Below are 26799 nucleotides of genomic sequence, written 5' to 3'. Positions count from 1 at the left end.
GGTACCAGATGGAAAGACTAGGAGCTCTTTAGAGAAGAAAGACAAAGCTCTCTGAAAAACTGCAGATATAGAATGTTTGTTTAATTTCAGAGGAGGAGGGTCTGCTTTTGTTTTTTGGGTGTAATGCAAGTAGCGTTTATTGCTCCTTGAGCTTTTCATTGGTTTACTGATATTTTTTATGGCTTCTTATTTTAATGTTTACAGGTCCCCAGATGCTGAGATTTACTGACATCTGTGAAGGGATTGATAAATGATTTAGCTGAAATAGCAAAACTGGAGGCATTGCATGAATTAGAAATTGTGCCACGGAGCCCACGCAGGAGCCACTAATTTGTTTAACGCGATTTGCTTTCTGCAGCTGCTCCTCACCACAGTCATAGGAAAAACAAATATCGACTGTTCCCCCAGCAGAGCAGGGGGTGCCCGGTGGGGGGGGGGGGGGGGCCAGGCCTCTAGAGAGCGTCAGGTAGGGCTGGCCAGCTGGCCTGGGGTAGGTCAGAGGGCAGGGCTTCCTTCTCGAGGTCTGGGCGAGCCCTTAATCCACTCTGCCCTCACCTCTGTGCAAGTCCGAAGAGGTTTATCTGAGTGAATGGAGGGGAAGATGGACGTGTTATCCTCGCATCATTTCAGAGCAGCTGTGGGACCTCTATAAACAGATTGACCCTCAGACGCCAGCTGGAGGAGAATCCCTCTAACATTTCTTCCAACCTCGTGATTCCCTCTTAACTCTGTGATTTTCCTAAGGCTGATTTCAGTGGGTTTGTTTGCCTATTCCTTTCTCTTCTCTGGCACAATCAGAGATTTCTTGCAGTTTCTAAAATCCTTTTTTTCTGATGTGAGAGAGGTATTTGTTTATTACAGAAAATATAGGAGGTATACGCAAGTCAAATGAATGAACTAGGAATCACCAGCAAACCCACCATCCGGAAATAATCATTGTTAACAATTTTGATAAGTATCCTTCCAGACTTTTTTCTCTGGTCTCCATCTTTGTATTTTTTAAAAAAAATGGATGCACACAGTCTACAGTTTTTGGTAACCTGTTTTATTCACTCATCACTTTGGAGCAGTTTTTCTCCATCATAGTCGACAGCCTTGCTTAGACTGGTGTTCAGAAAGGGGCTTGGGCAGACTGACCGTAACAACAGGTCACTCACTGGGAATGGTTTGCCCAAGAGCCTTGTGCCCTTGAAGAGAGGCGAGATTGGCTGCAGCTGTGCATTTCTGTTTGGGTTGCTTCAATGTCATTTCAAGGGCACTCACATGATGTAGATGCCCCTCTCCCTTTCCTTAGCCCTTTTAAAGTACCATTCTTAACAAGTTCCTAAGGATGACTTTGTTATTCTTGTTCCCTTCCTTTCTTCCTTCTATCCATTCATTCATCCATGCATGCATGCATGCATCCATCCAACCTGCTGTCTGTCCTGCCTTCCATCCAAACATCCATCCATCCATCCAACCTCCTGTCTGTCTATTCTTCCTTCCATCCAAACATCCACCCGTCTGTGCATCCATCCTACTGTCCATCTGTCCTTCCTTCCACCCAAACGTCCATCCATCTATCCGTATATCCATCCATGTATCCATCCATCCATCCATCTATCCAATGTATTGAGCAGCTAGGCTGTGCCAGGCCTTGTGTTTAGAGGTAAGGATGCAGAGATACATGATGCAGGCTCCTGCCCTCTAGGAGTTTCCATTCTCTATCCAGGACTTCCATGTACCCTGGACATCGGATGGTAACCTCCATCTTATTTCTCCACCATGAAATCAGTCACTTCCAGCCAGCTCCCTGACAGATGACTTGGGGTATGGCAAGTAATGCCTCCCTTACCACGGAGGCATCTGAAGGGTAGAAACTCTGTATCGCCTCTCTTCTGTAAATCTCTAAATGCCGACTACACTTACAGGCCAATGCTCGTCGAGACCACAAGATGAACTGAACATCAGAGCGGAGGGTGAGGTGGCAGCAACGTTTTTAAAAAGCTGTTTCTCCACACGGCTGTTATGTGTCTCATCTACCAAAGTAGAATGAGGATGGTGACAAAAAACTTTTGAATTATTTTAGGTTTTCTTTTTTTAAGTGTGGGCTTCTCGGGTCTTTGAGAGACTGCATGGCTGTTCTGTTTAGGTTTAAACAGCATTCCCCTCGCTCGTGGTGTGTCCTAGAGAAGCACAGCTTTGTCTAAAAAGCTAAGATTTATTTTTGCCAGTAAAGTATAACTCAGCGCCCAGCCCAGCAACAGCGTGCATGTGGCAGGAGGAAGTACCTCACTGGAGGCTGGAGCAGTTAGTGTCAAATGTTACAAGTATGAACAGCCCCCACGCCCCCTCGGCCGGAGCAGGCTGCGCTTTTTCCAGCTAAGTGGGGTTTTTTTCTTTTTATGGTGCCATTTCGACTTCCTGAGACTGCCATAGATTTATAAGGAAATAATTCCTCCAGTGGGCCTTAGTGACATCCTAAAGTTTTACATGCGCCACTTACGAAATTGCTAGAACCGTTCCATGCACACATTTCCGTGTCACCAATGTAGGCCCGTTTATTGCATGAATGGAACTACACTGTATGTGGTTTTTTAAAGATGCCAAAATATTTTTAAGAACTCCAACCCTGAGGCAAACCTTGGAGGTTAATTATAATAACGAAGGTTGCCAGCGCCCAAGCTATTCAGAAAGGGACAGTGGCTCCTTGCTCTGCCCCAGTACCGCAGACACACCTTCCGCTGACTGTCCAGCAGGGTGCTCCCTCCGCGAGCCCTCTGGTCTTCTTTTCCCTGCCATCATCTGTGTAGGCTGTCTGGCCATTCTTGGGTTGATAGTTGATGTATGGGAACAACCTTGGGATTTGGGGTCGAAGGGCCTGAATCTGAGATCTGGCTGTACCGACCCCGTTTATTGTTAGCTGTGTGGCCTTGGTTAGATTACCATCCTACTCTGGGCTTATTTCTACATCTGTAAAAGGCAGGCATAATAATAACACTCATCTTAGGATTTTTGGGAAAATAGAGCTTTAAGGGGGAGCAAGAGGCAGCATAGGAAGAAAAGGAGATAATACCATCTTACCATCATTTAAAAATTGACCATAGTCTGGAAAGCCTCGCTTCAAACTGTGCCGTCTATGTGGAGGGAGCTGAGTATGGAAGTTACAGGTGCAGATTCTGAGCTGACGCAGTGCCTGGATGTGAATCTCAGCGGTATTGGTGTGTGGCTTTGGGCAAGTTACATAACTTCTCTGTGCCTCCATTTCCTCTCTATAAACTTGGGATAATAATCATAGTTACTCAATGGGGTTGTTCTGATGATCACCTTCGATAATCAGTCTGAAGTGCCTTGCACAGTGTCTGATATATTGTTCAATAAATGTAAGTAGTAGTGGTCCTTTTTTATGCCTACTGAAAACCCTGCATGTAAATTTCAAACGAAAATTTGTAATTTTTTCAGGATACAGAGCAAATACCCATTTTATGTCTTCCTTCTTTCTTTCTTCGCGTATTTAGACCAACATATATAGAATTGGCATTGGGATACTTTATTTAAATAGCTACCAATTGCAAGTTCTGTTTGGGTAGGGCTTAAATATATATATAGTATTTTGAAATTGTGGCAAGGATAGGTTCTCTTTCCTTGAAAAACACCTGAGCCATTTCTCTCAAACTTTCCAAAAGAGTTCAACTTGGGATGGAGGCAAGAACAGAGAAATTTAATAAAGGAAATTTGGGGGTGTTTTTTTTTCCAAACTGCAATACAGAAGATCCGGGGTTATTGTGAAACACAAGCCGATCTTCGCAGGCCCCTCTGCCTTGAATTCTGCCATGCTGAGGGGACATTTTATTAAGATAAGACTATCCCATTGCCTTCTGTTGTTCTTCGGACTCTGCATTTTTGGAACTCATTTGCATCGATCTGCATGTTGAATCCAAGAGGGTGTGATTATGGACAAATAAGATGGAATGGAATAATATGGGCGTCCTGCTCCATTGGTATTCAGATTCAGTATTCAAGGCTCAACATGCCTGAAATACAGATTTTGCTGTGAAATACAATGGGTTGCCAACAAATGTTTCTTGATTAGACGAAGAAGGAAAGGGAGGAGGAAAGGGAAAAGAGAGAAGGAGCGGCAGAGAGAGGAGCCCAGTGCATTATAGTAGGCTGGGGTCAGGGACCCTCCTCAGAGAGGCAGGGCGACGTCAGATAACCCCCGTGTCCACATTCTCCAGCCCTCTGTGTGGTGGGGTCTGGACAGAGCCAGAACGACCACTGTTGCCCCATCCTGTTCTCCAAAACCGTGCCGAGGGTAGCTGGCGAGCACTCTCTTGGTCATATTCCTTCTGCCAGCGGCTGGCATGGGGCCCAGCAAAGAGGAGATGCCTTCAAAGTGCTGGTTGCATGAAACATGCCTTTGACCTGACAGTTTCTAAATGAACGTGGCCGTTTTCATTGATTGAACTCGTGTTACATGATGTGACTATATTTTGAGAGGGAAGTGGCCCTGACTCGTTCACAAGGATCATTCAGTTCGGGGAGTTTGGTCCAGCAGAGTCTCTAGTTCTTAACGGTCGTTTGGCCTAAACTATTGACTGTAAACGTTCGAGCTCTTCCAGCCTCCCTCCTGAGATGGTGACAGCATCTTCGTGCCACAGAGGCCTGCAGGTGTTCCCGCCCCGACCACTATTTTTGTAATAAGATGTGAAAGTCATGCACCCGTGACTTGGGGCTTTACCTCGCAAGGGTCCTCCAGCTCATAGATCGCACGCCAAGGCTGTGTTTTCCGTGGGGTTTGCTAGAACACTGGTCTGCCTCCAGATAAATGTCGTGCAGTAATGAACACACATGCTCTCAACCCTTGGAGTTTCATGCCAGCCCTTCCCTTGCATCTCTACCAGAGGCAGAATTTCGCTCTTCTTTTGGAAGGAACCCAGTGGAAGACAGAGTGGTGTGGGCCCCGCGGCCCTGACCTCTTCATCCATGTTTCCATCCAAAGCAGGGTGTTGGAGCTCCAGCGTTGACCCAGGCTCTGCTTCCTACTCATTTATGGGCATCACAAACTGCTCTGGGCCTCAGTTTCCTCATCTGTGAAGCAGGGGCAGTCATGGTCCTGCTTTAAAAGGCCCTGAGGATTGAATGAGGCACGTCAGCGTCCCAGCGCCGCCCCTGGCTCAGGGGATCCTGGTTATTGTGGGAGCATATCCACATCCCCTGAAGGGCTTTTCAAACACCTGAGATGCCCTGACCTACGAGTCAGGATCTCTGAAGGTGGGGGCCCAGGAGCTCGTATTTTTTAAAATCTCTCGAGGTGATTTGCGTGCTCAATCAGGGTTGAAACTACTGATTCTAAAGGAACTGGATTCGCGGGGTCTTCTCTTTGGGAGGCTGTGTAGCCAGGACAGCCAACCCATAGGAGCTGGAGTCAGAATACTTGAGTTCCAAGCCTGGCATCCCCACCCCCCGCAACCATTCATCATTGACCTTGAGCCAATGACTTAATTTCCCTGGGAGCCAGGTTTCACAACAAGAAAAAAAGGAGAACAATGTTAGCCCCCCCCCCCCCCTTAGCTCATATAGAGATTAACTGAGATAATACCTGTCAAGTCTTAGGAAGTGCCTGGTACAGAGTAAGCCCCCAGTAAGCGGTAAGAACTTTATGTCTCTTAACTAATTTAATCTTCATAACAACCCTAGGTAGTAGGTTATCTATCATTATCCGCGTTTTGCCTATGTGGAAACAAAGACACAAGGCGTTTATGTAACTTCTCTAAGGTCACAGGTGTTCAGAACCGCTCCCCCAGACACCGGGCTCCTCACCATGAGACAGCACAGGACGAGCCATAGTGACCTGTCAGGGAGTCAGCCCCACTGAACGACCGCGATTGCCTGGTCCAGGAGCTGCAGCTGGCCGCACAAGTGGGCCCTGAATACAGGCTCCGCAAATGGCACTAACTCATACCAGTCTGATGGCAGCAGCCCCCTAGGGGTGGGGCTCATGGGGGAAGAGGGAGAACTCAGCCCAGACCCTTGCTTTTCGGAGGGAACTGGCTTCTGGGAATTTACAGCCTTCCATGAACTGTTCTCCTCTTTGGAGTCAATACAGTTGTTTCCTATAAGAGCATAGAGAAGCCCCGGGCAATGCTAGGTTCCTGAAATGAGGGCGTCCTCAGGCAGCCATTGTAGCCCTGACTTTTCCCTCTCCCCATTTCTATGGCAAGGAAAATTGCCCCCAGGAACTAAGGAGGTTCCCAGGTCCAGCCGCCTTGGACCCGTGCACCCCGCTGCAAGCGCGAGCCTCACAATTGCCCGCTCTGTCTCTTGCCAGCCAGCTGGGCCGAGGGGGCCTGGGCACCCGCAGCCTTCTTCCTCCCCCCGTCCCTCCCTCCCCTTCTCCTGTCCCTCTGGCTCCACGCCCTCCTGAATGTTCCATTCTCAACAGCCACAATCAGGAGCCTGTTTCTGTGCTGGGAAAAAGAGCAGCATGAAGGCTTTTAAACTTGCTGGGTAATTTAAGGTATTTATCGCTATTTGGAGAGCTTTGCTTGTTTTGAATCCATTCCCCCTCCAGCTTTCAGATATGGTGCAAATGATTATTTTTTTTTTCTCTGAAAAGGATGCTTCTGAGTCCTTCCGCTGCCCCTGAGGCTGGGTTCTGAATGCAGCCCCCAGACCTGGGCGCATCTGCGGAGGTTTTGTTCCTTCTCTGTAAACATTAATTGGGCACCTTCTCGTTCCAGGCCAGACTTCTGTTTGCAGACTGCTTCCCCTTCCAGTGCTGGCCTGTGAGTGTTTCTAACACCTGGAGCAGCAGAGTAGAGGTCAGAGAGCGTGGGCCTTGCATCCAGGCTGACCCTGAGGTCAAGCCATGCTCTGCCAACTAGCTGTATGACCCTGGGCACAGCTCTCAGCTTCTCTGGAACTCTATTTTTCGTCTGTAAAATGGGTGTGATAACAGCTCCTACTTTATTGCTCTGGAAATCAGACGACCTGGGTTCAAATCCCCCCTCTGCCACTTCTCATTCTGTGATCTTAGCTTCTTTGTTCTGAGTTAACTTATCTTTAAGTTAGGGATAACAGGGAGTCCTCAAAAGGTCATGAGAGGACAAAATGAGTTAATGCATCTAAAGTGCTCATGCCTGGCACGTAGAGAGTGCTCAATGCAACCAATGTTAGCTGAGAGAGAGAGAGAATACATACGTACATACACACACACACACACAAGCATCCTCTCGCAGCAAGAGGCACTTGATAAATCTGAGTTACTCTCGCTCTCCTTCCTTTCCTAAAACCCGAATGAGCCAATAGCTGGACAGTGGTGGAAGCTTGCAAAGAAGTTGGAAGCAGCTGTCCTTTGCACTCAGCTTGCTGAGGTCTTACTGACCTAACAGGGAGACAAAGGAGGTGGGTGTCCCCTGGCCAAGTGCACTCCGGCCGCAACAGCCCAAAGAAGGCCCCCTTGGCCTGCTGACTCCCCTCTGTCTTTGGGCTGCTAAGGGAGACCCTCTCGAGGGGCCGCGGCAGAGACGGTGCCCAGAACCAAGGCTCAGGATCTACAAGCAGTGTCTGCCCTGCCGTCGCCCTGGGCCAGAGCGGTCCTTCCTCCCTCCTCCCTTTTCCCTTCCAGTCTCTCCATGGACTGCTTCCCTCTCCCCTGGCTCCCCAACTCGGTCTCCTTCATGGATCTCACACACACACACACACACACACACACACACACTCACACTCCCAGCTTAGTGTTTCTCCCTCAGCCTTTTCAGTTACTTTGACTTCCCATGTTGGATTACCCCAAAACCAGGCAGGTTTTCCTGCCCTGCCTTCTGAAGGCGATGGCGGATGAGAGAGCCCTGAGACCGTGTATGGAGAGGACAAGATAATCACTGGCTTGGAAGGCTTGAATCGAAACAGTGGTGAATGGCCAGTTTCATCTTTCTCCTTAACACGGGGTGAGGGCAGAGGATCTTTCCCCTTAGCTTACATCTGGTCTCCTGGCCTGCATCCATCCCCTCCTCCAGGAAGCCTCTCGTGATCTCCACTCTGATTGGACACTGCGGTTTTGTGCTCCCATGAGCCAAACCAAGGGATGCAGGGGGCGGGGGGTAAGAGCCAGGCGGCTTGATGGAAATCTTGAGTCTGCAAGTGGTTTGCCTTTGCTGTGCCTCAGTTTCCTCATTTGCAGAAGGCGGCCGATATGAGCCTCTATTTCATAGGGTTGTCGTGAATATTCAGTAGATGGTCCATATGAGGTGCTTAGCATGTCTGCCACGTATCATTACTATAACAGAAACACTTCTTAGACTGGACTGTAGTCAGTGATTTGCTTGTCTGCTTCCCCGAAGGGTCTGGCAGCAAATTAAGAGCCAGAACTATCTTGTTCAATTCCAGAGAACAATGATGATGTAGAAGAGGCCAGTGTCCCATGCAGGTGATACTTTGTGTACAAAAGATCCCTTGACTTATGGAAGAGCTCTCTTTATCTCACGTTCAAGTTTTAGACATTTCACCGGACTTACTTTTTTTCTCTTCTCTCTCTCACCCCTCGCCCTCTTTTTCCATATTGCATAAGGTGAGGAGAGTCTATCGACAGCGCAGTGGAAGCCCCGGTGTTCCTCACAGGTGTGTGGCAGTGGGAAGGTGGCACACTGGGCCGGGACCCAGAGATTTCCTCTCTGCACCTGGGGTCGCCACCAGCATTTCTTCTGACTGGTCAGTGACCACGTCTTACTAGTTAGAAACTATTTTAATTATCAACCCTGGAGGAGAGAATGCTAAAGGTTCTGCTCCGACTTTAGATGTTTTGATATATTTAGGTAGCCCAGGGTTTTGATTCCTGACTGTGAAAATACCTGCGCAGGCCAGGGCAGTACAAGGGAGGTTGTTTCTAGAAGCATGGTGAGCGAGGGATGTGCTTGGTGTCTACAGGCTCCCCGGGGGCCGTGGAATGGTCTTCAAGGTTGGCTCTGGCACACGGAATAACAGCTCGTATGAGTGACGTGTGACTCGCTCAGGGTCCCAGCTGTCCAGCTGTCTTACTGCAGATGTCCATGCAGAGAGGGTGGGAAGGAGCAGACAGCTCCAGAAACGGACAAGAAAGATTGTTGCTTTCTGCTTCCTGGAAAACTCTGCCGAAATACTCCAATGAATGAAAACCTTTAAAGGAAAACCGCTTTCTGAGCCATCCCGTGACTTGTGTCCATTGATTCCGTGAGCGAGAGTTTCTGAGAGCTGGCCGCCTGCCTGGCCCTGGCCTCCTTCCGTAGTAGAACATGCGAGTGTGGTTGGCTTCCCATTGGGGCAAGATTACTCCCTGTGATGGGCAGCTCAGTACATGACGAGGAGCTCTCCTGGCTGGAAAACTGCCTCATTATGTTGACTGCGAGTCCACCTGCCCCCAGATGGGGACCTTCCCCCGGGTTTCCCGTGCCACTAACATGGCACTCCGTCCTCCCACTGCTTCCACCCAGACATCCAGGCCTGAAGATTAGCCTGAACCTCTGATACAGGTCATACCTTCCCCATGACTTTCCTGGGGCTGCCATAACGAATTACTGCAAACCAGATGGGCTTAGAACAACAGCACTGCATCCTCTTGCTGTTCTGGACGCCAGAAGTATGCCATCCAGGTGTCTGCAGGCTCGAGGGGCGAATGCGCTCTTTGCCTTGTCCAGCTTCTCGTGGTTGCTCGCTGCTTCGACGTGGGGCCACATCTCTCCACCCTGTCTTCACGTTGCCACCTCATCTTCTGTCTCTCGTATAAAGACACTTGTCATTGGATTTCGGGCCCACCCTGGGAGTCCAGGATGATCTTCTCATCTCAAGACCCTTCGTCCCATCGGCAAAGACCCTTCGTCCAAATGAGATGTCATTCACACGTTCTAGGAATTCGGACGTGGACATATCTGTCGGGGACCGCGTCAACCTATCGCCCCTTGTAGGAAAAGTTAGTTCTACGGAGGAGGTTTTCTACGTGAGCCTAAAGCGTGTTCTCAAGAATAAACATCTGGTGTTATCTGTCTCCAGCTGTTTGACTTGAACAAGTTGCTTCACCTCTTTGGGCCTCAGTTTCTTCACCCATAAAATGGGAATAATAATAACAGTGCCAACCCATTGGCTTGCTGTGAGGATTAAATGAATTCACATAAGTACAATGCTTGGAGTGCCATCTGGCACAAGTACTCTCTAAATATTAGCCATTCTTATGGCGATTATCATCATGGCATCGTAATCACATTGGAACTACCCCAGACGATGGGCCTTTCCTACACCACTCACTTAACACTCAGTGTATTCTAGTGTACTGGCCTTTTACAGTCCCCACTTCCTGGCTTCATGAGAATAGCTTGGAATTTGTTGCTGTGTGACCTTGGGCAAGTTCCTTGACCTTTCTGAATCTGGTAGGACTTCCCCTGGAAAGGCCGCTGAAAGATTAATAGTGGTCAGTCGTGTGACACATGGTTTACATCCATCTACATCAGCTGAACAGTGAGAAAACAGCCCGTGTACAGTTTGCTGTTTCTCCATAAACACCAGTGGCATCTTTCTTCCCTGCCTGTGTCTTGACGGCTGCTTGGTCTTCACTGCTGTCGGCTCGCCCAGCCTGTAGGGAATGCCTTGCAGTTCCTTTTAGTCCGTTTCCTCCTCTGAGCCCAATTTTTCTTCCGTGTCCAGCGCAGACGAGGCTGTGCGTTCCAGATTGCTGTCTGCCAGCAGTTTTTTGCCGACATGTTTGGGAAGGAATTTTGTGAATATCTAATCAAATCTTAGCTGTCCTATTAGTTAAAAGATTTCCAGGTAAATCATAACCTGGTGTGCTTAAAACTCCTAACCTTTCATGAAAATGCTGCATCATTTCCTCAGGAACCAGATCATAGATCCTACAGTAGCTAATATTTCTGTAACGATGGCCACTCTTAGATCGTGCTTCCTCTGCGCCAGGCGCTGTTCTCAGCACTTGACATTCCATCCTCCCATCCGAATGAGGACGGTCCCATTACTTTTACTTTTGTAAAAAGTCCCCATTTTACAAGTGAGGAAGCAGGTGAGACCCAAAGAGCTTCGGTCCCTTCTTGCCGGTATCACCCAGTTTATAGGTGGCGGAGCTGGAATTCACCCCTGTGTTCGGAGTCCAGCAGCCGTGCTCCGAGCCTCACAGGACTGCCTCTCATTAAATGTCTGCGATGATTTCCAGGAGGCACAGAGGTCCATAAATGTTTTATAGAATTGATTGAATGTTGAATGGCTTTTCCTGTTAATGAAAGGAAGCTCAGTCATTGCTAACAGATTAGAACATTTTCTTGGTCCCCCTGGCTTGAGACTAGAGCACCTTTTTCTCTCATTGGTTTTCTCATCCAGGATATAGTCCCCTCGTCTTCTTACTTGCGTGTGGTGTAAAAGGATGGTCTTTCAAACCCAGATGCTGTGTGACCTGGGCAAGCCATATAACCTCTCTGAGCCTCAATTTTGTGCAGTTAATAACATTTAACACATTAAGTGTGCTAAGGAGAAATAAAGCACCAGGCACAACAGGAGGTCTCAATACACAGTAACTTGAAAAGTAAAATATAAAATACTTTGCGTTTTTCTGAATCACGGTGCTGCGTAACTCTCAAGATATGTTTTTAACTATATTTTGTTGCCCAGATAAATCTAGTATAGATACCTCTATTCTAATAACACACTTTTTAGTGGAGATCCCTCTAACCAGTTATTTATATTGAAATATTCCGCCAAGTGAAGAGTTAATAAAGAAATGCTTTTAAAGTTGAACCAGAAATGGATGATGATCATCGTCGTATTTATGAAACAGAATAATTTCCTGTTGAAATTCTAATTAAGACACTATAAGAGGCCCAGTGGTGCAGTGGTTAAGTTTGCACATTCTGCTTCGGTGGCCCAGGGTTCGCCGGTTCGAATCCCGGGTGCTGACATGGCACCGCTTGTCAAGCCATGCTGTGGCAGGTGTCCCACGTATAAAGTAGAGGAAGATGGCCACAAATGATGTTAGCTCAGGGCCAGTCTTCCTCAGCAAAAAAACAAAAAAAAAAGAGAGGAGGATTGGCAGCAGTTAGCTCAGGGCTAATCTTCCTCAAAAAAAAAAAAAAGACGCTATAAGAGACATCGATTACTCTGGCTTCTCTCATGCTCCCTCCTCGGTGCGAGCTGTGACCACTCTTCTGCCCCCTCACAGTGAAGAATGGTCTCGAATTGCCTCCTACAAAGCCTTGCCCCTTTCCACCTGGATGATAAGGAGTCCTGGCTTTCCAATCTTTTGTTTTTCTTCTCTCTTTTTTTCTTAGCTATGTAATGTCAGGAGGATGCATTACTTATCTTCAGGATCCAAGAAGTTAACTGGGACCAAGAATAATAATAGTAGTAATAATAATAATAATAATTTGAACAATAACAACTGCTATTATGAGCTGAGTGCTTCCTCAGTGTCGGATGTGCTGGGTTAAGACTTGACTCACCATAGTGGTCGAAGAACCACCAGCTCTCAAGTCTGAGTCCTGATCCTAAGCTGTGTACTTGAACAGCTGACTTCTCTGTGCCTCGGTTTCCCCTCCTGTAGAATGGAATTAATAACGTTGGCCTTCTTCCAGGGTTGTTTTGAGGTTTGGATGATAGAACGCGTGTTAGGTACACAGCACGCGTCTGGCAGGCTTTGAGCACTGGCTCGGGTTAATTACTGTGAGTTCCTTGAACAACTTCCTGGTGGAGGGACTTTCTGTGGGTTAGGAACTTGGACTCCGAGAGGCCTGGGGGCTTGTTCAGGGTCACATGTGCTTGGTTGGGAGGCGCGGGCTTGAGCCCAGCGGGGACTCCAGACTCGGGGCTCACACCCTATCTGCTCGCACGGCTCCACCGGTCATCTCGGGAAATATTGTCTGCACAAGAGGGAAACTGCAGAATGATTCCCTTTTTATACCAGTTGGATTTTTGAGCCGTTTTCTCATCTGGGCGAGAGACCAGCCTTCAGTGTGTGACGGGTGTATTAGTTTCCTGTTGCTGCTGTGACAGATTACCACAAATGAGGAGCTTAAAACAGCACAAGTGTGTCATTCTGCGTTCTGAAGGTCAGAAGTCTGCAGTGGGTCTTGGGGGCTAAAATCGAGGTGTTGGCGGGTCTGAGTTCCTTGTGGAGGTTCGAGGGAGAATGTTCCTTGCCTTTTCCAGCTTCTAGAGGCCGCCTGTGTTCCTTGGCTGGGGGCTCCTCGTGTCACCCTGTGCTCCCACGATCACATCCTCCTCCTGCCTCCCTCTCATAAAGACTCTTGTCGTTAAAACTGAGTAATCTGGGATAAACTTCCCATCTGCAGATCCTTAACTTCACGGTCTCCTTCTGCCCTGTAAGGTCACTTGTCCCCAGGTTCCAGGAGAAGGACGTGGCCCTCTTGGGTGGCCGTCCTTCTGTCCACTGCAGATGGTCATTCTCATCTTGCCCCGATGCTGGCCACATTCTCACTGCACGAGGTGCCATGTGGTGTTGGCTTCAGGGCGAGGCAGATTTCCTCCCACCCCGAGCCTCTCCCTTACTGACCCCGGAGCCTCGGGCTGGGCCTTTCATTTCTTTGTGCCCTGTTTTCTCCTTTCCTCATCTGAAAAATTGAGGCTTCAGGACCAGTTTCTCAGGGCTGTGGCGAGCACAAAATGAAGGAATGTGTATAAAGCTCCTGGTCCTAATGGGCTCTCCAAAATGGGAGCCATTATTCTCACCATGATGACTTTTAAATTATTTTTAATGCTTCTGGAACAACAAACAGAGCCCAGGGTCTTGGTAAAAAATGAACAAGGGTCTTAGCGTGCAGGTCCCTGATAATGGCCTCCAAAAAGCAGAAAAAACCCAACCTGGTTCCAGCTCACCAGAACCGGCCTCGCTGGGGAACAAAAGGGTCATTCAGCTGCCCAGATGATAGGTGTGACCCAGCCGGGGGAGGGGAGCGCAGGTTAGTCTGTCAAACAGTATTTTATTGTGAAACCTGCAGATCAAGGCGGCCTCGGGCAACAGCGTTTGTATTCACAGAGGCACCAGATACTTTATGCTCCTATCGGGCCCAGAGCCTAAATAGCAACGCTGTTTGATCAGCCTTTTTCACAGGTTGCATGATGTTCCCAGGAGGGATTGGGTATAAATCTTGCAGGGTGTCCATTTGAAAGTGGGAGAAGCCAGTGGAAATTTGAGAGGAGTAGAGCAGAGAGAGAGGAAGGGACGTCCAGTCCCTTTGGGTCGTCCCCGGATTTCAGGTGCGGTGAAGGGCCTTTTGAATCGATTAACCCTCCTATCCGGGCTGATCCATTGAGTAGGAACAACAGGAGGGATGGGATCCCAGGGAGAGGGTCAGGGTGCAAATTAGACGTCCGCCAACCTCGTCCCTTATCACCCTGCCCGCAGGCTGCGTTCCGAAAACATGTCAAATGTGCTCCCACCGCAGGAGTTGGCATTTACTGTCCCCGCTCCCGGAACACACTTCCCCATAGATCTCCACTCGGTTGGCCGATCAGGTCTCAGATGAAACATAACCTCCCCCCAGGAGGGCTTCCCGAACTCCCATTCGCTCCTTGTTGCCTCGTCTTGCTATTTATAGCCTTCACAGCGCTTCTCGTGGTCGGAAATGATCTTGCCATTTGTTTGTTTGTCTGGGATCCCTCGCCACCTCTGGATATAATCCCTAAGCGAACAGGGATCTGGGCTCGTATTTACTGCCATCGCCCCAGAGCTGGGACACGCCTAGGCACCTAGAGGGTGTTTATGATAATAATTGCTAACATTTACAGAGCACGTCTTTTGTGCAACATCCCGTTCTCAATATCTTACCCACATTAATTCAGTTCCTCTCGACTAACCCATTTGACGGATGAGGAAACCGAGGCAGAGTTTGAATGAGAAAAATCAAATTAATAGACTATTCAGCCATACTTGAGGTGTTCCGGAATTCACTTAGCGCCTGTATCAGTTATCTATTGCTACAAGAATTCGGTGTAACAAAACCCCCGTTTCTTCACACTAGTTGTCAAGGGTGCCAAGGAACAGAATGAACAAGGGTTTTTATTTTTCTACAGGGGTGGGAGATAGAAGCTGCGGTTTGCATTTTCAGGGAGTTGCAATAAACACTAGTGAGTATCCACCCTGTGTCGGGCACCCTGCTACATTCTGTTTTATTTTTGTTTGTTACTTTATTTTGCCCGAAAGCAATTCTCCAGAGTTGGATACAGTTTCTTTTTAAATACTCCAAGCCGGCCTGAGAAGTGGGGCATTAGACCCTTTCGTTCACTTTGGGAAACAGAGGCTGTGGGGGTGAAATCACTCACTCACCTAGCGGAGGTCTCTGTATTTCTCGCAAGATTCTCCAGGTGAAGGCGCCACCCCGAGCACAGTGCCCTAGACAGGGCGGATGCTCCATCAGCGTTGGCCAAAGGCATGAGGGAGGAAAGGACACCAGCCTTCATCTTACAGATGAGGACGTGGAAATTCAGAGATTCGGATCCAGGTCACCCGTCTAGGAGTCACGATTCCAGCGCAGACAATTCCCGTTCCTCGAGGCAGTGCAGTCTGCGTGGGGTGGAATTCGGGGCCCAGCATGCCTCCTCCACAGTCTAGGTCCCCCGTCAGGGCGAGAACAAGGGTAGATCCGTTTGTGTAAACCCCAGAGTCGACTCAGGCCCTGGAGACCCGTCTCCCTGGGCCGCAGGCTCCTGGGGGCCGAGCTCCGGAGCGGGATTCTTCTTTGGCCCCGGCCCGTGCGTGGCTCGGGGCGGAGGGCTTGGGAACGGAGAGAGCCCTCTAAACAAAGCCACCTGCCTCGGGCCCCCAGCAGACGGCAAGGCCAGGGCTGTGTGGATGTTGAGCGCGAGTGGCGAATTGACCAGAGCCTGGCAGCTTAGCCCGGCCTCAGGCAGGACCAGCACAGACATCGCCCTGGGAGAGTGAGCGGCACCTCTCTTTCTCTTCTGGAACCTACACCTGTGTCATTCACAACAGAACATGGGAAAAGATGAGACAGAGGCGCCCCCCCCCCCCAAAGGAAAATCTCAATCAGCTTCTGGAAGTGCTGCAACAGTCACTGTCCACTCATGACACCCATGACCGGCTCCGGCCACAAGGCAGCTCTGACTGTGCAGGGGAAGAGGCCTCACCCACAGCTCTCTGTTGTGTGGTTGTTGTTGTTTGTGTCCCCCCAGGAGTCAGGGTTCTCTGCTGGACCACACTTCAGCTGGTGAAGCCCCACCCACCTGTCTGCTTCCGTTGCAGTGTCTTGAGCTTGTTGGGCATTTATTCACTCACTGAGCATTGATGGGGCTCCTTGTATGCACCAGGTTTGCGCCAGGCTCTGGGATATAGCAGGGCACAAGACCATCTGATTCTTATTCTCCAGAGGGGCAAGAATGTAGTTGAGGGGAGACAGGCAATACCAAACAACTAAATAAGAAAATGCCAGGTGCTAATAGAATGCAATAAAGAAAGCAGAGTAAGATGATGGGACAGTGGAGTAGGTGGTCAAGGAAGGCCTCACTAAGGCAGGGATGTGTAAACTGAGTGACATGTGAATGAGAGGAAGGAACCAGCCGTGGGGACATCTGGGGGAAACTTTCCAGCAGAAAGAAGAGCATGTGCAAAGGCCCTGTGGCAGAAGCAAGCTTGGTGGTTTGAAGAACACAAAACAAAGACAGTGAGGCTAGACTTAGTGAATGTGGGGAGAGCTGGGAAATGTGATCAGGCTGCCTGGTAGGGGCCAATCGGTGGAGCCTGGTTGGGCCACAGAAATAAGAATGTTTGACTAGGAAACACCATCGCTTTGGACTGCTGGGCACAAGTGTGGAGTCTCCCACTGGTGTCCTCTCCTTGGAGGGTTTATTTCTGCTCATTGAGGCAATGATTCAGCTCCCGCGCCAGCCCCAGGTAGGACGGAAAGGGAGGCTCTGCCTGGATTTCTGTGGATCTAGTTAAGTCCCTCGCACTCCCTTCTCCTCTGGTTAGTGCTCACCCCGATTTTTAAATCATGGCGTCCTCCGACCTTTAATGAATACGTCACCCCCTTCTGCTCTTCAAGTAGAGGAAAGCTGGGCCTGCCAGGCCCCCCGTTCTGAGTGCTAAGCCCCACCTTCCTGCCGAGGGTGAGGATTTGGGTGGAAAGTCCATAGATGTTAGAGTCAGACACGTCCATGTTCACTTCTCCACTTGCCGCTTAATGGCCGTGGTCTCCGACAAGTCCCTTAAAGTTTCTGAACCTCAGTGACGGTGACGATAGATAATAAATGCAAACCTCTGGTGCAGGGCTAAGCACTCGCTCAGTCTTGAGGTTTCCTCTTCTCCCGTCCTCTCACGGGTCTGTCGTGTGTGCTTAGGCGCACAGGGCCAGGACGCCCCTAGTGAGACACTGCAAATGAGTGGGCGTGGGCCACGTGTCGTTTCCCGTCTCGATGACAGCGCACCTACAAAGAGGTCATCCGTAGAAAGGAGTGAGGTCCTGTTCGTGCTACAGCAGAGGAGCCTCAAAAGCGGTGGGCTAAGTGGAAGGAGCCAGTCACGAAAGACCACAGACTGTCCGAGTTCATTTCACTTATGGGAAATGTCCAGAACAGGTAAATCCATACTGACAGAAGGTAGATTAGTGGTTGTGTGGGGCTTGGGGAGGGGGAGACGAGAGGTAACTGCTATTGGGACCGGGTTTCTTTCCAGAGCAATAAATACATTCTAGAATTAGATTATGAGGATGGTTGCAAAAAAATATATATACCAAAAACCATTGAACTGTATGCTTTAAATGAGTGAATTTTGTGGTATAAAATTATATCTCAATAAAGCTATGTTTTTTGTTTGTTTCGTTTTTTTGGTGAGGAAGATTGGCCTTGAGCTAGCATCTGTTGACAATCTTCCTCTTTCTTTTTTTTCTTTTGCTTGAGGAAGATTGTCCCTGAGCTAACATCTGTGCCAATCTTCCTCTGTTTGTATGTGGGATGCCACCACAGCATGGCTTGATGAGTCGTGTGTAGGTCCACACTCAGGATCTGGGCTGCCGAAGCGGAGCATGCAAACTTAACCAGCATGCCACCTGGCCAGCCCCCAAAGCAGTTTTTAAAAAGATGTAGTTTCATTACTTTTAGGAATAATACACAGTTTAAAAATAAGACATACTAGGTGCTAATACAAAAATGCAACAATTATCCGAGGAGATGACCATTTATGATGTGCCTCTGTTCCCCCCGCCTCCCACCCCCCACCCACAGGGCATTAGAGGAAAAGATTGGAATGAAGTCAGTAACAGAATCCTTGATTTTGTGAGGGTTGGTTTCCAGTGCTTTTCAGAGTAAGGCCCTAAAGGATCACAGAAATAGAAGTGGTTCCCAATGCTATGCTGGACTTCATTAGCATCAGTTAGACGTACAGCTTGAGAACCGCTGTGTGTCTGGCACTTGTCCTGAATGCTGAGCGGGAACTAGGCACGGTGGCTGTCTTCAAGGATTTCCAGTGGGGCCCTGAAAATACAGGCTCACTTCCCAAAGAGTGTTGCTCAGGATACCAGCCGTATTAGTCAGAGTTCTCGAGAGAAACAGAACCGCCAGGACGTGTGTGTATATATAGAAAGAGATCTGTTGTAAGGAATCAGCTCACATGATTATAGAGACTAACAAGTCCCAAGATTCGCAGTTGGCAAGCTGGAGACCCGGGAGAGCTGATGTTTCAGTTTGAGCCCAAAGGAGGAAAAAAACTGATGTCCCAGCTCACAGGCAGTCAGGCAGGAGTTAGCTCCCTCTTACTCAGTGGAGGGTCAGCCTTTTTGTTTGATTCAGGCCTTCAACTGATTGGACGAGGCCCACCCACATTCGGGAGGGCAGTCTGCTTTACTCAGCCTATGGATTCAAATGTTAACCTCATCCAGCAACACCCTCACAGACTCACCCAGAATAATGTTCGACTGAATTGTCGGAGCACCCTGTGGCTCAGTCAAGTTGACATATAAAAGTAATCATCACCTCAGTTCAGTGAGACATCTTCTCACCCCCCAGAGTTCCTGGAAGCGTTGGGAAGTACTGCATCCCACGGTCTTTGGGAATTCAAAGTGCCTGCTTGCAAACCAAAGGCCCTGACAAGTCCTGCAGTGAAAGGAAACCTGTTTAACCCACTGTTTCTCAATTGGATCAGTCTGAAACACTTATACACCTCTTTTTCTTTTTAAATTTCTCTGTTTTGATTTTTTTTTAAAGAAATTGGTGTATCACAGACTATTTTGTCAAATGCTGAAATAATATAATGTAGGATTGGGTCATACTGGAAGTGTCCGTATTTCATGGCACTGGGAACAGTGAATTCTGTGAGTGGGACCAGATGAGGAAAGAAGAGGATCAGGCAGACTTTCTAGAGGAGGTTTCACCTGAGTGTGGTGTTGAGGAATAAGCAGCGTTCATCTGGCTGAGTAAGGTGATCTAGGTAGAAGCAGCAGCATGCAAAACATCTAGAATATTCTGTTGGCTTTTCCCTGCCTAGAGGAACAGCAGCAGCATTTGCTCTGGTGGTATTTTAGTTCTGTCCTCGGTGACAAGAAACCCGTGCTGACCACCGGCACAAGTGGGCCCTTGATTGCAGTTCTGCCTACCCCAGTCTTGGTAACATCCGTGATGTCTTGGCCCGGATCTTCATACTGAAGGTTGGCATCTTTCTGGAACTTGTGGTCTTGTTTTTCACCAAACTGACGTTGACAGACAGACTAGAGCGAGTAATGGTACCCTCACCATGATCTAAGGATCTAACCTTTATGCTGTCTGATTTCCCACAGGAAGCCACCTCATTAGGGCATGAAGACGGCCCCTGTGGTAACAGACGCTTAGCCCACTGTGAGCAGTGAAATGTAGCCAGAAGCCCACAGAGTCGGGCTCTGGATTTGATATGCTGTTCCTGGCCCTACCTGGCTAGATACCGTAGCCACGGCAATCAGTCCAACAGTACCAACCCTGTCAGTCCCAGAGTACTAACCCTGTCAGTCCCAGAGTACCAACCCGGTCAGTCCCAGAGTACCAACCGGTCAATCCCAGAGTACCAACCCAGTCGGTCCCAGAGTACCAACCCGATCAATCCCAGAGTACCAACCCCATCAATCCCAGAGTACCAACCCGGTCAGTCCCAGAGTACCAACCCGGTCAATCCCAGAGTACCAACCCGGTCGGTCCCAAAGTACCAACCCAATCAATCCCAGAGTACCAACCCGATCAATCCCAGAGTACCAACCCTGTCAGTCCCAGAGTACCAACCCTGTCAGTCCCAGAGTACCAACCCGGTCAATCCCAGAGTAGCAACCTGGTCAATCCCAGAGTACCAACCTGGTCAGTCCCAAAGTACCAACCCGGTCAATCCCAGAGTACCAACCCGATCAATCCCAGAGTACCAAACTGGTCAGTCCCAAAGTACCAACCCTGTGCCAGATGCCTGGCGCTCTGTGTCTCCATCTCCAAACCTGTCTAACGGGGATAAACTGTACCTGTCTTCACGGACAGCTGTGAATCCACTTAAAGATGTGCTGTGTGTCTCAAAGGGCAGCTGACATTTGGCAGGAAGGAGGAGAGCGGGAGAGGCAGAGAGGAGCGTCATGGGCAGAAGCTGGAACGGAGGTTGGCTAGGGAGTAGGAAAAAGGCATCAACAGCAGGGGTTCAAAATGCCTTCTGGCTCGAAACTGGAGCCCTGCCCAGTGAGGGATGACTCAGCAGACAGACGACACCAATACTGAGGCTTCAGCAACGCTGGGAATGTGCTCCCAACCCCGCTCCCTTCCCCCAAGAAAAGAGAGAGAGATGGGGACATTTTTGATAATAAAATCATCAATGTAGTCATCATGGGAAAAATCAGAAATGGGTTGGACTTATACTTACTTTGTGGTTTAACCTTGTTTTCACTTAGAATCCCATTTTTGGGGGGGTCCTATGGTGTTGTCAGGGCTTGGGGCCTCTCAAGGTCTAAACCCAGCTGTGGTGACATTGAGCAATTTGTACGTAACTGAAGGGGGCAGCTCAGTGGAGTCGAAATAAGTTATTCAGAACATGTGGCATGGACTGACTGTCCTCAGGAAACAGTAAGATACTGTGAGAGTCTACCACCCACCAAGACCTTACAACTTCAGTAGGGTCCATCCTTGATTTGCCAACAACATATTGTCACCCCCCCAAGGGAAAATTTTAATTGCTATTTGAACATTTTTATTTGACATTTGAATCTTGTTCATTGCTAGATCCCTTGGCACATGGGTTGGCAGTTAGTAGATGCTTCATAGCTGTTTGTTGAATGAATGAAGGAGTAAGTGAGTGAATGAATGAATGCATGCATTTACACCTATGGGAAAATGCACTACTGTTGGCTATTCACCCCTGGCTTCAGTTCCATCACGCTAATGTTTCTTAGTCTCGTAACCCAAGCTGGGGAGGCAGCCTGGAGAGGCCTGGAGTCCTACCAATCCGGTGGATTAGCAGAAGGGCAGAGAGGTGAAAGAATGTTCCCGTAATGGTTAGCACTTGACTGTAAGTGCACACTGCTGGCAGAAGAGTAATCAGCCGTGGAAATGAGGGAGCAGCGAGGAGATGCAGAACAAGGAGGAGGGCAGCGCTCCAAATCCCCAAGCTGATGGCATTGTTGGCAAAAAAAGACTCTTCCTGCAAAACTGTGCCCAGACACGTGGGTGTGGCTTCTCCCCAAAGGAGCCTTTCCTCTCTTTCTTTCTTGAAAGATTCCAGAATAAATAGGAATTGGTAGGAAAAACAGATGGATGGTGAATGGGTGGATGGGTGGATGGGTGGGTGGGCAGATGTGTGGATGGATGGATGGATGGATGGGTGGGTGGGTGCATGGATCGATGGATGGATGGGTGCATGGATGGGTAGATGGATGGATGGGTGGGTGGGTGGATAGATGGATGGATGGGTGGGTGGGTGGGTGCGTGGATGGGTGGGTGGATGGGTGCATGGATGGGTGCATGGATGGATGGGTGGGTGGGTGCATGGATGGGTGGATGGATGGATGGATGAATGGGTGCATGGATGGGTGCATGGATGGATGGATGGATGGGTGGGTGGGGGTGCATGCATGGGTGCATGGATGGATGGATGGGTGCATGGATGGATGGATGCATGGATGGATGGATGGATGGATCGGTGGGTGGGTGCATGGATGGATGGAGGGATGGGTGGGTGGGTGCATGGATGGGTGAATGAATGGATGGATGGGTGGATGAATGGATGGATGGGTGGATGGGTACATGGATTGGTGGATGGATGGATGGGTGGATGGGCATCAACATAGGGTAGTGAAAAGAGCATTGGTCTTGAATGGCAGAACCACTCAGCCAGGTCCCTCTCTGAGCCCAGTTCTGTCACCTGTAAAAGAAAAACCCTGGTCCCCCTTCCCCGCCCCCAGCTCCAAGAACCATCAGAAAGCGGAAAATAAAAACCAGACACCTTTGTTCAGTCAAGGTGCTCTGAAGCTGTAAGGAATTGTTATCTGCATAACTTCTTCCCTCCAAAAACTGCCTCTGGATCTCCCTACTGCAGATATATTATGATGAAAATGGAAGAGTCAGTCAAAATCTTGGTAAACTCTGATCGCTTTGGAATTCCTCCAACAAACTCTGCATGGATTTTTTTTTCTCCTCTCAGCTCCCAAGCAATTTTTCTTACGTTGGAGGTTGCCAAGATTTTATGGCTATTTGGTTATCTTATCCATCCAGATGGTTAGCATTAATTTATGCTGAAATAAATCTGCAAAACCTCATCTGTCTTATTGCTCCAGAAGCAATAGTTCTAAGGCCTAAACAAAACTTAATATATAGCCTCCTCAAAGGGCTGAGGTATGATGTTACTGCACGCTTTTTATTTAACTTGGCTTGAAATTCTGCTTTTCTCTCCCTTGATATTTACATATAAGCAAATTAGGTTGTTTGGTATAAAAAAAAACCCAAGCTTATTTTATGACTCTTAATACATATGCTTGTCTCAAATTACTTAGCGTTGGTTTGTATTAAGAAAAATAAATCTGATTTATCATCCAATGATAAATTTCAAACCCTTCTTTTTAAGCTTTAACTATTAAGGCATAATATATCAGTTAGCGACCACGGATTCACATACGAATTAGCTGTGTGACCTCAGGCAAGTCTCTCAGCCCAGCTGAGCTCCATTTTCGTGACCTGGGTGAACCCCTGCTTGCAGGATGACTGGGACGATTAAATGTGATAATGTATGTGGAGTGCCTGGCATATCATAGCATTAATAAATGCTATCAGGTAGCACTGCTGTGGTTGAGCTGATGAAGGATTTTGTGTGGGAAATTGGACCTGGACTTTCATTTGCAACAAGTTCGATCCAAATGGCAGGTCCTCACCCTGCCAGTGCTGGTGGCCTCTGCTCTCGCCCGCGCACTCCCTAAGTCGTGAGTGATTCGCACCATTGCTCTTGTGCTATTGGGGGATTTCTCAGGCAGACGTGCTGGTGTTTTCTGGTGGCTCCAGAAATTCATTCAGAACATTTCTGCACAGCGATTCATGCGCTTGACCTGACTTTTCCTTAAAGTCAAATGGATGGCCGCTCAATCTCTCTTGCCACGGCGCAGGGCTTGGCTGGCTGTCCCCAGGTGCCAGACTGTGGGACAGCTGTGCTCTAAGAGATAGACCTCTGAATTCCTCTGCTCATCCGGGTATAGAGAAGACCAGGCAGTTGGTTGATGCTTGCTGCCATAACGTATGGGCAACTTGATTCTGGTACTGGGTCCACGCAAATTCAGTTCCTATGTGGCGCTCCCTCTGGGCTCTTGATTTAGAGCTGTAGGGCTTCTCGACAAGGCCCACATCTGTGGATGCTGCTCTATCAAAAGGAAGGAGCCGCTAAGTAGAGCCATTTGGTTTTTTTGTTATTGTTGATCTTGGTTTTGTTTTGTTTTAAGGTTTCATATTGTGAATTGTTTTCCCTCTGTCTCTCTATAGGGGTTGGTTTGAGACTTATTTGTGTAGGTCCCAACTTCCAAGGTACGTGGTCCTTCTCCTGTAGAGATGTCGCAAACCCACAGTTAATACAGCACCGTCTCCGTGTTGCCGGGTACTAAGAGGGGTTGTGATAGGGCCTAGGGTTCACGAGTCTCGTTGGGAGGTCAGCAGGGCCCATGCCAGTCACCAGCACTTCTGGGGCCATCATTTTAGCATCCAAGTGCTTGATGCCTTGTCTTCTTCTCATTTGGGTGTTCAAGCCAATGGTTGTTGACTGAATTCTCAAAAGCACCTTGCACATTAGAGGTACTGAGTGAATGTGTGTACATCCTAGATAGCACGACAGTAATAGTGATTAATAATATTGGCTCGCATTTATTGAGCACTTACTATGTACCACATACCATGCTAAGTGCTTTACTCAGATTATCACATTTTACCTTCCATCCACCCCATTGAGTAGATGCAGTGACAGTCCCCACTTTACAGATGAAGAAACTGAGGCTGAAGAGCTGAAGAATTTGCCCACAGTCATAGCTGGAAAGCAGGGAAAGGATTCAGTCCCGGGGTGGGCTTTAGACAACTTCTCAGAAGTGAACAGATGCTGAGTTGAGATGGGAAGAAAGATGCCAAGGTCAGTTTAGCTCAAGATTCCTTTTAAAGAAATGGCCTTTTCATCCCAGAATTAGCGTATTCCGGATAGCTTCAAAGAAAAAAGAAAAATTTTCTTCACAGCTTCAGATTTTAGTGACTATTCCTGTTGAGGAATAGCCCAGATGCTGTCTTCTGGGACCTGAAGCCCTGTTGTCATACCATCCCCGCATTGCATACTGTTCAGTGCTGTTGGGTAGGGGGCGGGGTTGTCATTCTCTATTTCCTGCTTTTGGCCAGTCTGTGGAGGGTAAGAGTTCACACTTGAATTTGGCAACTATGTGGTCACGTTGTTCTATTCGTCACTTCCCAGCGTGGCATCAGATGGGCCCTAGAATTCTCAGAAAACACAAAGGTGTGGTTTTAGGTTTTTTTTTTTTTTTTTGAAGTTCCAACATGTATCGTTGTTATACATATGTCTTTTTAGTTATTAATCAAAAGGGAAATATCAGCCAACATCCATTTAAAAATAAACAAATGGTATTAACAGTTATTTTCTTAAGGAAGATATATAAGTGGCAAATAAACACACAAAAAAAGCTCATCATCACAAAACGTCAGAGAACTGGAATTAAAACCACAGTGAGTTGCCCGGAGTTCCCCTATAAAAATAGCTACCGTTAAAAAGACTGACATGGGGCCGGCCCAGTGGCGCAGCAGTTAAGCTCACACATTTTGCCTCAGCGACCTGGGGTTCGCCAGTTCAGATCCCAGGTGCAGACCTACGCACCACTTATCGAGCCATGCTGAGATGGTACCCACATATAAAGTACAGGAAGATGGGCATGGATGTTAGCTTAGGGCCAGTCTGCCTCAGCAAAAAAAATGACTAACAATACCAACTCTGGCAGAACATGGAGGAACAGGAGCTCTCCTACATTGTTGGTGGGAACACTCTTGGGTAGGGCCAATTTAGATCACAATTTGGCCGTTTCTTACATATTGAAAACGGGGGGCCCCCTGTATGCTTTGAGGCTGTTGTAGCAGAGGAGAACTTTAGAGACCTACTGGTCCCATCCTCACATTTTGCAAATAAGATGCGAGCATTCAGGTGACTGATTCAGCTGGGTTTCAACAGTGGATGAAAAGTTTGCTCTTAGGAGAGTGGTTTCAGAAAGATTCCTGGAGCTCTCGTCCTGGTCCTTGGTGTAGTCCTGGCTGAAATGACTTCCTACCCAACCTGCAACTTCAGGGCCATCAATGGCCTGCTGCCTCCTATGAGACACATGCTTCCTTCAGCTAGAGCTACATTATAAGCTTCTCCCATTGCCGAGGGTGGAGCCCAATGACTGTCCTGTCACATATCAAGCAGACACAGGACGCCCTCGTTTGTGTGTTGTGCCCTGATTAACACTGGACAAGACTCTCCTCCAGCATCTGTGAAGCTGAGGAAAGGTGAGCATGGTCCGTCCAGGGTTCTCTTTCATGCATTCATTCAACAACCTTTTATTGAGCACCTGCTATAATTATATGATGAATAATAGTAACTACATTTATTTGACGCTTCTCTGTGCTGGGCACAGGGTTGGGGCTGTCTTGCAGTAGTGCCCCAGATGTACTGGGTGCCTGCCCGAGGTTAGAGACTGGGTAGGGGAGCACATGGTTTTTAACACTGTAGAGAGTTTGGGGCTGTCCTGGGAGAGGCATAGCCCCAGGAAAACCACCAGGAAATAGAGACCAGCACAGGCGCCATGTGCTTAACTCGAGAAAAATCCAGTGTCGTGCCCCCCACGTCCCCTCCAGCCACCTCTTCCCCAAAATGCTAGTGTGTGTTTTTTTATTTAAAACCACTGGGCAAAAATCACAGTTTAGATAAAGACTGGCTGGATTCAGTGTGAAGAGCTGCACGAGTTTACATGAGGTTCTTGAGTATTTTTCATTTGTCTAAGAGCAATCGTCTCCCCATTCAGGAGGGCTCAAACTCTTGTGACTAATGCGAAGATTTAAATATAAATTATTCTCTTGTAACCACAAGAAATCAATTGGTTGGAGAAAGGATTGAGAAGAAAGAGCAAGCAAGATCTCGTTTTCCTTAAAATAACACAGTACCTGGAAATAAGGGGAGGATCTGGTTCATAGGTTTGTAGTGAAGTGGAGTTGACGGGAAGATGGACGTTCGCGAACCTTCACGTGGGGAGACCTTGAGGATTCGCACATTCCTTTCCTGTCACAGCATCTTCTCTGCTTTCTGAGTGTTGAATCACTTCATTTGTG

At 48.3% G+C, this 26799-nt stretch overlaps 1 protein-coding gene and 1 long non-coding RNA gene across 3 annotated transcripts in view; one reads left to right on the top strand and one right to left on the bottom strand.

Annotated features, from left to right (window-relative positions):
- Window positions 1-26799, top strand: part of CHST11 (carbohydrate sulfotransferase 11) — a 254950-nt gene that overhangs the window by 168628 nt on the left and 59523 nt on the right. The window lies entirely within an intron of this gene.
- LOC124230454 (uncharacterized) lies at window positions 15134-20585 on the bottom strand. Its single transcript, XR_006886182.1, has 2 exons — window positions 20451-20585; window positions 15134-17409 (listed from the first exon to the last, which is right to left on the bottom strand). It is a non-coding gene; the product is annotated as an uncharacterized LOC124230454 (long non-coding RNA).

The sequence above is a fragment of the Equus quagga genome, chromosome 19 (genome assembly GCF_021613505.1).
Source record: "Equus quagga isolate Etosha38 chromosome 19, UCLA_HA_Equagga_1.0, whole genome shotgun sequence".
Taxonomy (NCBI): domain Eukaryota; kingdom Metazoa; phylum Chordata; class Mammalia; order Perissodactyla; family Equidae; genus Equus; species Equus quagga.
Note: the sequence above shows the minus strand (reverse complement) of the source record. Positions and strands in the feature narration are given on the sequence as shown.